This window comes from Cucurbita pepo, chromosome 18, assembly GCF_057944985.1.
Source record: "Cucurbita pepo subsp. pepo isolate OVF chromosome 18, ASM5794498v1, whole genome shotgun sequence".
In the NCBI taxonomy this organism is placed as follows: domain Eukaryota; kingdom Viridiplantae; phylum Streptophyta; class Magnoliopsida; order Cucurbitales; family Cucurbitaceae; genus Cucurbita; species Cucurbita pepo.
In genome coordinates, this window is record NC_141815.1 from 5373411 (window position 1) to 5386126 (window position 12716).

General features: G+C 36.4%; 1 non-coding gene and 1 pseudogene across 1 annotated transcript; one reads left to right on the forward strand and one right to left on the reverse strand.

Moving 5' to 3' along the window:
* Positions 1-214: 214 nt before the first annotated feature.
* LOC147787267 (signal recognition particle RNA) lies at positions 215-613 on the reverse strand (annotated as a pseudogene).
* A 9279-nt stretch (positions 614-9892) lies between these two features.
* LOC111783886 (small nucleolar RNA R71) lies at positions 9893-9997 on the forward strand. Its single transcript, XR_002813440.2, has one exon. It is a non-coding gene; the product is annotated as a small nucleolar RNA R71 (small nucleolar RNA).
* The last annotated feature ends 2719 nt before the right edge of the window (positions 9998-12716 follow it).

A 12716-nucleotide genomic window follows, 5' to 3' on the forward strand; every position in this document is an offset into this window, starting at 1 on the left:
GACTGCCTAGAGGTTTACATTAGGCCTAGGAGAATTGACCCACTATCCTTCCACCGACAAGAGCGGAAGGTTATGCTGCTCTGCGAAACCAGCCTCACGCGGTTTCCTTCAAACTCTAGGGTTAGGACACTAGGCCTTCACCCAAAGCCAACTCGATAAAAAAAAAAAAAAAAAAAAAAAAAAAAAAAAAAAAAAAAAAAAAAAAAAAAAAAAAAAAAGTGGATGTCAGGCTAAGGACTGCCTAGAGGTTTACATTAGGCCTAGGAGAATTGACCCACTATCCTTCCACCGACAAGAGCGGAAGGTTATGCTGCTCTGCGAAACCAGCCTCACGCGGTTTCCTTCAAACTCTAGGGTTAGGACACTAGGCCTTCACCCAAAGCCAACTCGATGTTCTTAGTTCAAGCCACCAAAAATATATATAAAAAAGTGGATGTCAGGCTGAGGACTACATAAAGGTTTATATTGGGCCTAGGAGAATCGACCCGCTATTTTTCCACGGGAATGGACAGACCGAAGAACAACTCCAACAACCCTAACCAATGGGTTGAGCCAACCTCCAACCAGTTTGTTGCCCCCATATGGGTTACAAGCTCACATTACCAAGCTCGGCAATTTTCTTAAGACAATGAATACTTTATGAAGACTAAATCCAATTTTAAATATACCATGGTGGGATTGTTGTAGTTGAGAAACCTATCATTCTCACCTCTTCAAACATTGTTAGGGTCTCATATTTTAATACATTATAGGCCGTTACAACATATTTCTATGTTTAATTTATGTATTTTTAAAATGTTAAATTATGTTCTCATAGAACGACAAATTCTCACTTAATTGCAAACAAAAAACTACCCATCCGATATTGTTCGGATACGAAGATTCAACCTGCTATTCTTCGACCTACACAAACTTAACGTTACGCTGCTCCGCGAACAAAAATATCCTTAATTTTATTTTTTGTCTAAAAAAATATTTCTTACATTTGAAAAAGTACCAATAATACTCTTAAACATTAATAAAAAGTTCTAAAAATATATTCATGTTTAGTTTGAGATGAAATCAGTTCGTCATTTGTTGTAAGAACTTTCAAAACTATTTAAAAAAAATATTTTTGAATTTTCGAAAGTGGTATGAATACCTTTTATCTTTTTTCTAAAAGTTTAAGATAGCGGCTTACCTTTAATACCCTTTGTGCCCAATGTGACTTTTTTCTTTTCTTCATGTAACTTTAGTTCATACTTGGTTTAAAGTTCATATAGAATACTAAGTGATTCCTACAAATAGTTATTGAGAAAAGTCTAGGGTGACTATTTACCTCTTGTCCGGTGTTTAGGATTCTGTTTCTTTAGCTTCCGGTACTCGCTGTCCTTCGAATTTTTAGTAGTAACTTCCTTAATGAGTCTAGTTTCTAGAACCATTGAAAATTTTGTGAGAACCACTCGGAAAGGAGTTCAATTTGATGAAAAACTAATGAGGTTCAATTTTAGGCTTGATGAAAAACTAATGTCATCGTCTTCTTCCTCCCACAGGAGAAGGACTCGACTCATGACGTTGCTCCTCCGTCTGATAACAGAGTCCGCCAGCCCATTCCAAAGCATTACTCCCCTCGATTCCTTCATAAAAATTAAAGATGAACTGTCAAGGAAGAGTTTGGGATAGATATCTTACCTGCTCGTGAACTACAGCGTAAGTTACAGACGTTCAAAATCGAGTGAAAACTCATTTTGTCGCCGGAGTAAACTCAGGAGGTGTTATTCGTTACGACGATGCAGGCACTGTCAGGCCACACCTCCTACACCAAAGATCCTCCTTACACCTTTCTTAAACTAAAGGCATAATTCTTAGAGGTTGTCTGGGTGTGGTTGAGGCAACTTTGAGTTCCTTCCCTCGGGCTGCAACACGATTTTTCCGTCTATTGGTCAGCTCGAACGAGACCATCTTAGCCCTCGATTTCTTCATAAAAAATGTTCCATTTGGTCCCCTCAAGCTATTGAAAACATCAATTTAGGGCATTAAGGGTCGTAAGCAAGAATTCAAATTTCTTCCCCAAAACTTACCAATATCGAATTTCTTCGATTACGCTTGTTCTTAAGGTTGTCTCCCTTTAAGGCCATTTTCGAAAATGATCCTTAGGTGTGTAGAAATTGATTGGATAGGATTTGTCCATCGAAAATGTTTATAGCTTCTGATTGGATTTCAAGCTTTCCTTGGAGTTTCTTTTATGGCGAACAGAGTTGGGGGAATACGATAGGGGCACTTCGAAGCTTCCTTCCTTCACCAAACCTCTGGGTAATCCTCTTTAGAACGTATAGGAATAGGTTTGAATGAAAAAGATGGACTGTTGCTTCCAAATTTCGAGAATATCTGGGGATACAATACCCAAAATCTCAACGCTCATAACACTCTATTAAGGTCTCGATTCTTGTTCCTTTTAGTTGCCCCTACCTCATAATTTATAGAGGATTGCTCCACCGCTATTGAATCGTCCAGAATCATTACAATTTCTTCCTTGAGTTCTATGGATTTTTCGCCATAACATTTTCTCTGACTAGGGCTTTATCGAAGTTAATTTTGAATTCTAGCTATTGAATATGGTGAGGTTTGAGTGTTCTAGATCCTCCCCAATTTTGGAGGAGATCTGACGGCTGAGAATTGAGTTTTGTGACGTTTTGTGCAGGCGGTCAGATTTCGTACATAAGGGCATTTTCGTAAATATCCACTCTTTTAGGAGCATTTTGGTAATTTCCTATTTTTTAATTATTTAAATACCATTTTTCTTGAAAAATCGAGAATTTTCCATTTTTGGACACCTTGAAAATCTTATTCTTTGAAAACCTTTGAATTCTTATTCACAATTCAACCACTAGACTAGTCTACACTAGTCTTCTTGGGTAAGAATCCTACCCCTACCTTCAATGCAAAGTGAGAGGTATGTTATATTAAGTTCTAATACTTGGTCAATTTATTTACTTTTTAACTAATAGAATGGAACATCTCAAAGAATATGCAACTTGTAACTAATTAATGTTTTATTTGTTACTTATTTGGCCCTTTTCATGTGAACTTTTGAGCTTAGACCTTTGAACTTTTAAAATATCTAATATATCATTGTTTTAATCTTTGTATCTAATATGATTTCAACACCTTAAAATTAAGTAATTTATGGTGTTAAATTATACTTTAGATTTGAATTCGGGTTACTGGATTCAGAGTCTAGTGTCCTAACCATCAAGACTATGGGACCACAAATATTTACAATATTTGTGTGTAATAAATCTCTGGACTTCAAAAAAATAAGTAATATCTTCATATACTTTTAAAACTTGAAAATGACTAATGTGTCCTCATTTTTTTAGTTTTGTATTGATAGGGTTTCAACACATTAAAATCAATTAATTTATTAGATCACTTGTACAATTATTCTACCATTCTTTTTCAGCCCTACGATCATAAATATGGTTAGAAACAAGAAAAAACTAGGGGCATTCCGAGTATATGATTTCGGACCTCTTGCGATAGTTGCACGCACTAGGTAAAAATTTCCATGTAGGAGCAAACACCAGACCCTGGCTAAGAGGTATCTGGTAAATGCCCGGGACATAGCGCACAACTCAGTATTCTGCCTGTGTCATAATAATATTACAGACACGAAGGACCTCAGTATTGTTGCTAGGAATCACTATGGTTTCCAAAGTTAATAGTCACTTCCATCAACAACTAAATCTATTTCTTATTGGTGTGGATTCTCCACAAGTACTAGAAAGGATGAGATTGTTCTACAAACTCCAATTAGTCAACTACTATCCATGAGCGGATACCTAAGAGTTATCGGCCAACATGATGTAATTGAAAGGGAGCTCATCCACTCTTTCATCCGCGGATGCTACTTTTCGTACGGGAGGGAACCACTCAGATTGACTTCTATGGATGAGATTCATGTTCATTAGTTTATTTTTCCGGGATCCATCTCCACCAACCAAACTAGCATTCCTTCCTCCATTCACTAGCAAAGAAAAGAGCTTGGAGCCAAACCTGATGGTCCAAAAAAGCTACTTAAAGTTCTAATCGAAGAGACAAACAACCAACTAGCTGATATCGTTAACTGCAAAAGAGCTCCGAGTGGTTAGCAAACTATTTATTTATCGGGGAGTCCATATTCTATAGACTTCAAAAATCCACTCTCTAAGAAAAAGGCAAGTACTGCTACTCTACTTAGGTTGTTAAGGTCTCCCACTACTAACTAAGGAAGAAGATAGGATCCTACAGAAATTCAAGCGATGATAAATATCGGGTCTCTTTGCGAGCATGAACTCGCGCTTTACAGTGATTGATAAATGACATAAACCTATCCAACAAGTAAATAAGAACATTAGGTTCGCCATACACTCAAGGAGCACTCACTTCAAACCAGTGACCAGATAGTGTGAAATTTAAACCAATGCAAGGGATGAAAAGCTCGAGTCAAAACGAAAGGCAAGAACCCAATTATCGACGCTCTGCTAATAGACTCCCTCCTTTGAACATAGATCCGAACTCCCACTCAGAATGGTCACTGGAAAAGGATTGGTTGTTGATCGCTTGTGGATGTATATAATAAAATGATGTAAAATTCACAAGAATAAGTGCAAGTATACACTATCACAAGTAGCAAGTAACAAGGATAATTCCACAGGGAACCTATCTTTTTGGTTAATTTTATCGCTGGAAATTAAGTAAGTTTTTGGTAACATTCAAATGGGTGTGGTGATTTTAACTACTTAAACAAAACTAAAACAGAGTGCCACTGTCGAAAAAAAGAAAATGATGAGAAAATCAACTATAATGAGGAAGATTCGGCTAAGAGAGATTAAATAGATAAGTTGTTGAGTTTTGTGATAGATTTTGGTTCCTTTTAATAGATTCTCAAGCCCTTCTGAGGGCCACGAATGGTGATTATTTCCATAATCGTTGTAATTTCTATTAACAAGGCTCTAGGAGAAGAATTATTCCTAACCCTTCTATTATCCTTCAAGTCTCCTTGCTATGAAACTAGAGTATTAAAGAGGATTTCATTGCTCCCTCTCTTCTCCCGAATAAGAGAACAACTATGTATGTAAAGTAGCTAATTAAACATACATGTAAATCATTGACAACAACTCTTTAATAAACTAAAATCATACCGTCAACATACTTAAACTATATAAAACTCTCTCGCCTCCCCTATTAAGTTTAGCTCTCCATACAAACTGAATTAAACAGAAGAATCTGCATCTTCATCATGTAAAATTGATGGAATAAGGAAAGAGAATAAGGAAATAGAGAGTTATCCCGGTTTGTTGCCGTTCGTCAATGGAAGTTCCCTTCTCTTGAGCTCTCACGTCCACCTCTTTGCCATAATCAATCATTGTTGGTCTCCTTTCCTTATGCTGTTAACAGCTGCTGGATTAGGGTCTTCTTCTTCTTTGGTTTCACAGCAGTTCACTGCAGCAGAGTCTGCTGCTGTGTAATTCGATTTTCTCCCCCAAAGTGTGGCTCTTCTCCTCTTGGTCTTCCTTTTCCTTTTATATTGAGCATAGGTTCCCCTTAGGGCTGAAAAGGAATAAGTAGTCCACATAGGATGTTCCTCATTGGGTAGTCAATGACCCACATTGGGTAGTCAATGACCCACTTGGACTGATGATGTGGATTTAAAATTTCCATGTCATCCCCATTTGTTTCCAAATTTGCTACTCCCATATGGTTTAGCATAAATGTCTGAAATTTTACCATATAACTCAATTAAATATACAATTAAGATCGATTTATGCCAAATCATTTTTTTTTCATGTTAGACCGCAATAAACGATTTCATGCTCACTAAGCAGAATAAATGGGTAATAAATGAGAAAATGGTGAATAAGAGTGCAATATTAACTACAAAAAGACTTGATATAACTCTACTTTTAGAGAGTTATCACACCCCCAAACTTAAAAGATTGCTCATCCTTGAGCAATAATTCTCTCCACTCTCCCTTTTTTTTTTTCTTCTCATTAACAAAATGTTGATAGAGTATTCATCAAAGGCATGATTTAGATCACATTCTTTATATTCCTTCCTCAAATTTGTTTTTTCCCCACATTTCACCCTACACTTGTCACCAAATCTTACAAGAAAAATAACACATTCCTCACTTCCACCGTATTCCCCAAAACACTTCTAAAATGATTACCATTCCCTTTTACCCTTGCTTTTGTGACTTGACTCCATAATTTATTTCATTAACTTTCTCCGATAAATTTTGGGAGAATCCTTCAACTCATCCCCCTATTCTCTGGGTGCCTCCACTTGTTGTACAAATCACCTAAGTCTTCAAGGGATGACTATATAGGCTAACACTCATTCTCCCTGAGCTCGACTCTTTTGCTAGCATCCTGTAGTTTTCAGTGTCGCCACATTTGTGATGCAAACAATAAGGATAGCTTTCTCTCTATTTTTTATTTACATCTCAATTATCTTCGATTCAGACACCTCCATTGGTGATGCAGATTGCCTGACAACGAGCAATTAAGATTTTTTTTTATTGTTTTTTTATTAGAGTTCAAGCTTTAGGTTTTTTATTTTTTATTTTTTTTATTTTTTTTTATTTTTTTGTGTGGGGGCGATGGAATTTGCTTTAATAACCCTAAACTTAAACTAGCCATTGTTCTCAATGAGCATTAGTGTGGGTGTGGAATCATTCTTGAAAGTAAATTGAGGTGTAGAAGCTCTTGGTTATTGTTTGTGTTGGGAAAATGGTTTAAAGGTGGGGTGAACTATGAGAATTCTTTCTAATTGAGGTGGATTATGATAGATTGGATCCTCACCTTAACTTTGATGAATACTGTGAGCTTGAATTTCCTTAACCCTTTTTCTTTTAGAAAAACACACCACTCACCTCTTACTATTTTATTTATCCTATTGAAGCATTTTATAATAGATCCCTGGTTCTTGAAAAAAAAAACATCCTACTACATATTAAAAAAAATGCATGATATATTACCCTATCTAACAAAGCTCATGTTTCTAGGGTGCATGCATGGACATCTTTCAAAATTATATGCAATCAACAAAACAAAAACAGACAACAAAATATGGATGCATGCTTCAAAATAAGATAATAAGATTGTAAAGGGTGTGTTCAGAGCATTCCCTTATCTTTAGGCATCGTGAAGATTCTTTGCGGCTCAATTTTTTAAAATTTTCTCCAAAAACTTGGAAATACTGCTGCGGTAAATCTGCTATCAGTCCAGCTGTTGGTGCTGTTGCTGTATGTCTATTGTTGCAGGTGAACTATGATGTCTAGCAGCTCCTTTCTTAACATTTCAAGCTTACTCGAGAATGTATAAGGATTATTTCTGTCCATTTCTCTTTTCCATATAAATTTCTTTCCTCGAGGGATTAGAAAATCTTTAAGGATGTTCCTAAAAAAACTTTCTTTGGTGGTGGTGCCTTGGCATGTAGTGGATGAGAAAGTGAACAACATTAAAATGAAATAAAACCACATGCAAATGAAAATGGACAAGACAATTATATGGCAACGTGCACTAGGAGAGAATAATATTTGTCATCAATCACATCCTAGCATGCACTAAGTGTAATTAGTCTCCTTTATAAGCTGAAATTAGCATTCCTAACCCCATCTAAATCCCCTAATTCATCTACAAAATTGGCTAACTTCCTTGGAGCATGCGAGTTATTCAACAACAAGTAAAATAAAATTAAAAAAAAAAAAAAAAAAAAAAACTATCATTCTAAAGAAAATGAAGATAGCTATTTAGAAACTACTATATAGGTGCACAAATAAAAAGAAAAGAAAAACTACTCGGAGCTTCATATATTTGCTTGCAAATTGTGACTAGCTCCCTCTTCCTCTTTTTATTTTTTTTTATCCATTGTCAAAGAAGTGATGCCCCAACTCTCCATCTTGAAGTGGGTGGGAATAATTTCATGAAGTCTATCTCCCATCTATCAAATAGTTCTTCTTCTAAGATGTAGTTCAAGGGTGTGTCATTGATAGATAACTTCATTGATGAATTTATTCTTTCCTCTGATTCCAGTGATTCAAAAACTCTTACCGTTTTCTCCAATTTTGCTTGTTGTGTAGTGCAATTATTCCAGCCGCTGTCTTCTTCTTGCTGCTGTTTCCAATTATTAGTTGCTGGATTCTCTGTCAATTTATAAATTGCTGAGCATTCCTCTACTACTGCTGAATATTTCATGTTGTCATTCATATGAAATTCTATTCGTTGATCATTCATTCTCAACATTATGGTTCCCTTGTGGACATCTACCAATTTTCTCCCAATTTTTAAAAATGGTCTCCCCGGATAATTGGCACATCATGATCCGCTTCATAATCCAAAATGATAAAATCAGTTGGAAATATGAATTTGTCCACTTGAATTAGGATATCTTCGATTTTTCCTTCTGGATGAGTGAATGATCGATCTGCTAGTTGAAGAGTGACTGTAGTTGGTCTAGCTTCACCAATTTTTGTAAATAGACAGCGACATTAGATTAATGCTTGATCCCAAATCACATAATGCTCGACCTAGCTTCTTCCCGCCTATTGATATTGAAATTGTGAATGAACCGGGGTCTTTCTCCTTTAGTGGGATCTTGTTTTTCAATATTGCACTACACTCTTCATTCAATGGTACCACCTTGAATTCTTCAAACTTTCTTCTATTGGTGAGCACATCCTTCAATAGTTTCACATAATTTGGCATTTGCTTCAAAGCTTCAACTAATGGTATATTTATGTGAATTTCCTTAAATATGTCCATGAACTTCTCAAAGCGGGCTTCTTCCTTCTTTCTTTTTATTCTTTGTGGAAAAGGAGGTATTGGTGTGTATATTCTTCTTTCTTGTCCACGGCTGATGTTTGCGTTTTAGGAGGCTTCACAATTTCTGCATAATTTCTGCTGTGTTCTTTCTGTACAACAGCTTCCTCCTTTCTCTGCTGTGTATCAGCAGTTTCTTGAGAGTGACTATCACCGTGTTCTTTAAATTTTTTCTCCTCTGCTTGGTATATCTTTCCCACTTCTCAACTCTATTGCTTGACATTTCTCCATTCCCTCTCTTTTTGGCATCTTGGTGTCTGCTGGCAGCTTACTAAGAGGTCTATTTCGTAACTCATTTGCTAATTGACCTACTTGAACTTCCAAATTTCGCAATGATTCTTGTTGACTTTGTATCACAACATCATTTTTAGCCATATATTCCTTTATTAGGCTCTCAAGTGATATTCCCGGTATGTGTTGAGCTTGGCTAGTTCCTCCCCCTTGGGTGGTGGCTTCTTGAGAACCATATGTCAATTGATTTTGTCATCCAAAACCTGGAGGGTAATTTGCTTTAGGTGGCATTTGTTGGTTGTATGAGCCTTGTCCCTTCCATGAGAAGTTTGGATGGTTTCTCCACCCCGGATTATAAGTATTTGAGGAGGGATTATTTTTTTTGTTGCCTTGACTAGCTTGATTCCCCACATAAAAAATTGAGGCCGGATTGCTTAGACATTGATCAAAAGTGTGTTCCTCTCCACAATATACACAAGATTCATATGCTGTCTGGATCATCACAGCAGCTGTATGGGCTGGTGCTTTGATCATTGAGCCTTGTCCAAATGCTAGATTTTGTAAAATATTAGTCACCGAAGCTAGTTGAGCGTTGATAGAGGACAAAGCATCAACTTCAAGTACTCCTCGGGTCTTCTTTCTTGGGTTGCTTCTCACATCGGCCCATTAACAATTGTTAGATGCTATTCTCTCTAAAATCTCATATGCTTCATTGTATGTCTTTGACAAAATAGCTCCGTTGGCAGAAGCATCAACTACTTGTTTAGTAGCAATATTTAATCCATTGTAGAAAGTCTCCATTTGTATACAATGAGGTAGTCCATGGTGAGGACACTTTCTAAGCATCTCGTTAAATCTTTCCCAAGCTTCGCTTAATGTCTCATCTTCAAACTGTTGAAAAGCAACAATCTCATTTCTGAATCGTGCGTTACTAGTGGGTGGAAAGTACTTGATCAAAAATTTCTCTGCTAGACTATTCCAGAATCAATGGTTCTCGGTGCTAAGGTATTCAACCATGATTTAGCACCATCCCTCAAAGAATAAGGGAACAAGCTCAATGTAATCACGTCTTTATCCACTCCTTGAAATCGAAATGAGTCACTAACTCCCAAAAATGACTTTAGATGTAGGTGGGGATCTTCTGACGGTAGTCCATGAAATTGTCCAATGGTTTGCAACATTTGAAACATCACGAGCTTTAGCTCAAAAGTGGTTGCTTGCATTTCGGGCCTAATAATGCACGGATTTAGCTCTTCCACGTCACTGCCTTAACTACACTATGAGCAAATGTTAGATGCAACCACTATAGGATAGATATATTCTTAGATAATTACTATATCTTCTTTCATACCGTCTTAAAAAATACAGATATCTTCACCGTATGAGACTAGCTTGAACTAAATCCTCCAACCTTAAAGCAGTATGAGAGAGGACGGATACCAGAAAGAATCACCTTGTAGCCGCCGAAATTTGAGTCAATTCAATCAGATTCTACTTTCGCTATAGTTTCACTAATGAAAAAAAAAAAAAAAAAAAAAAAAAACTTACCAGATGTAGGAGTTTCATTCCGGTTAGTTATGTGACTGACATTGGAGAAAGAAAATAGAGGTAAGGAATCCGGAAAGATAAAGCACATTCTCTTATATACAACTATTCTTTGACTTTTTCTCCTATTGTTGCAAAAATCAAAGTCGCTCTCGCTGCATTTTGCTTTTTAGAGGTCTTCACTATATTGGGAAGCTTATTCAAATAAAAAGCGATTTTCCTCTCCTTGATTGAACTCGGTAGAGTTGCTTCGCTCCTCTCCCTATCGGTTGAGTAGCTTTGCTTCTTTCTTGTTGAGAATCTTATGTGTATAGGCTTTAAAAAACTCATTTACTCTAACCCGGGTAAGGTTCTTCAAATAGCTGGTTGTTTCTTGTTGACTGTATTGATAAGAACAACAGAAAGCAAAGACTACACGGATGGATTTTGATTAAAGAGAAAAGCGTTAGTCGGAAAGTGGAATGGTTCTTTTTCTTGACCATTCTCGCTTGTTGTTTTAAGGGTTCAATAGTGAATTTCTTCTTCCAGCATATCAGGGGAGCCCTAGGAAGACATGATCCCAATTGAGATGATTGTGCGACTAGACCTCAAACTAGGATTTTGGAGGGTCTTCCTCAGATTAATTCTATAGAGGTTTTGGCCTCTTTTAGGTTTTCCACGGTTTTTTTTAGGAGCTCTTTAACCCTGTAATATACTGCCTCAGAAGTTCCTCCCCTTTTGATAGCAAAAATCATGTCATCAGCATACCGAACGTAGCCTACGCCCTCTTCTATTTACATAAAGAAATTGATTTGAATATCGAAATGGTGCAAAAAGATGTGAATTAGCACGGGGGAGAGGAGAGAAGTTGCGAGACACACAATAACCTTGTTTACAGTTCGAGAATAAATAGATTCAGGAGAAAGAATATGCTCTACCTCGTTTAATCAGGGAAGGGAATAGAGGAAAAGAAAAGGTTCAGGATTGAATATGCTCGACTGTAAAGGTTCAGGAGCTGCAGTATGCCTTTCGTGTAGTTTACCAAATTTGTCACAGTTTTGTCTCTTATTACTGTTCGTAAGAACACTAAAATAAGATCAAGGAAGGCACGATTCTCCTCACCTAAATCAGATTGAAGAACTGAGATGTTGAGCCGAGCGCTGGACTTCAAGGAAGAAAGTAATAGGACCTCGACCTTTCCTAAACTAGCCTTTTACCCTAAAGATGATTTCCAACTAAATGGATAGAGGCAAAAAAATCTCATCAAAGACAATATTCAATAAGTGAGAAAGCACATCCAAACCAATGGTTTTGCCTTGTTTGTTGGGCTGGGCAATGCTTTGCAGCTCCTCAGGTTTGTTTGGTTTGGGAATCCATGAGCGGTACATCGAGGAAAACTAAAAAGTAGAGTGAAAGAGTGTCCTTTTTCATTTTTTACAAGGTCCCTTAGTCGTTAGCTCCTTACAAATGGACTCTGTTTCTAAAAGAGAATCCATTATTTTGACTAACTTATCTATCCAATCTCTTTTTTTTTTTCTTTTTTTTTTTAATTATTATTATTATTATTATATTTTATTTTATTATTTTATTATTTTTAATTATTTTTAACTTTTTTTAATTTTTTTTTAAAGATTACTCCCTTCTTCTCTTTTTAGAATAAATAAATAAATAATTAATTAAAAAAAAAAGTTTTAGTATAATAGGAAGACAAGCATTTATTTTATTTTATTTTTTTTCTTATTGGCTGGTTCCCAAAGCTGTTTGCTAGTTGGTAAACTAAGACAAATACAACATTACTTATTGGCTGGTTCCAGCTGCTTGCTAGTTGGTAAACTAAGACAAATACAACATTAATATTGTATGGCACGGTCTCTCATTGTTACTCTTTACACCCAATTTACATTTTATTTGACTATTTCTTACGCAGAAAATAATGTGATATGTTGTCCTCCTCCTAAAATCAATAACATTTCTTCGGTGGAGTTGCCGTCGGCCTGCTAGCCGATGCTAGATTTTGAGCCTCCGAGCCCACACATTCTTCGGCCCGACACAAGATGCTTCCATTATCTCAATAAAGAAAGTTAAGTAGAATTACGACATAAACCACTACTGATACG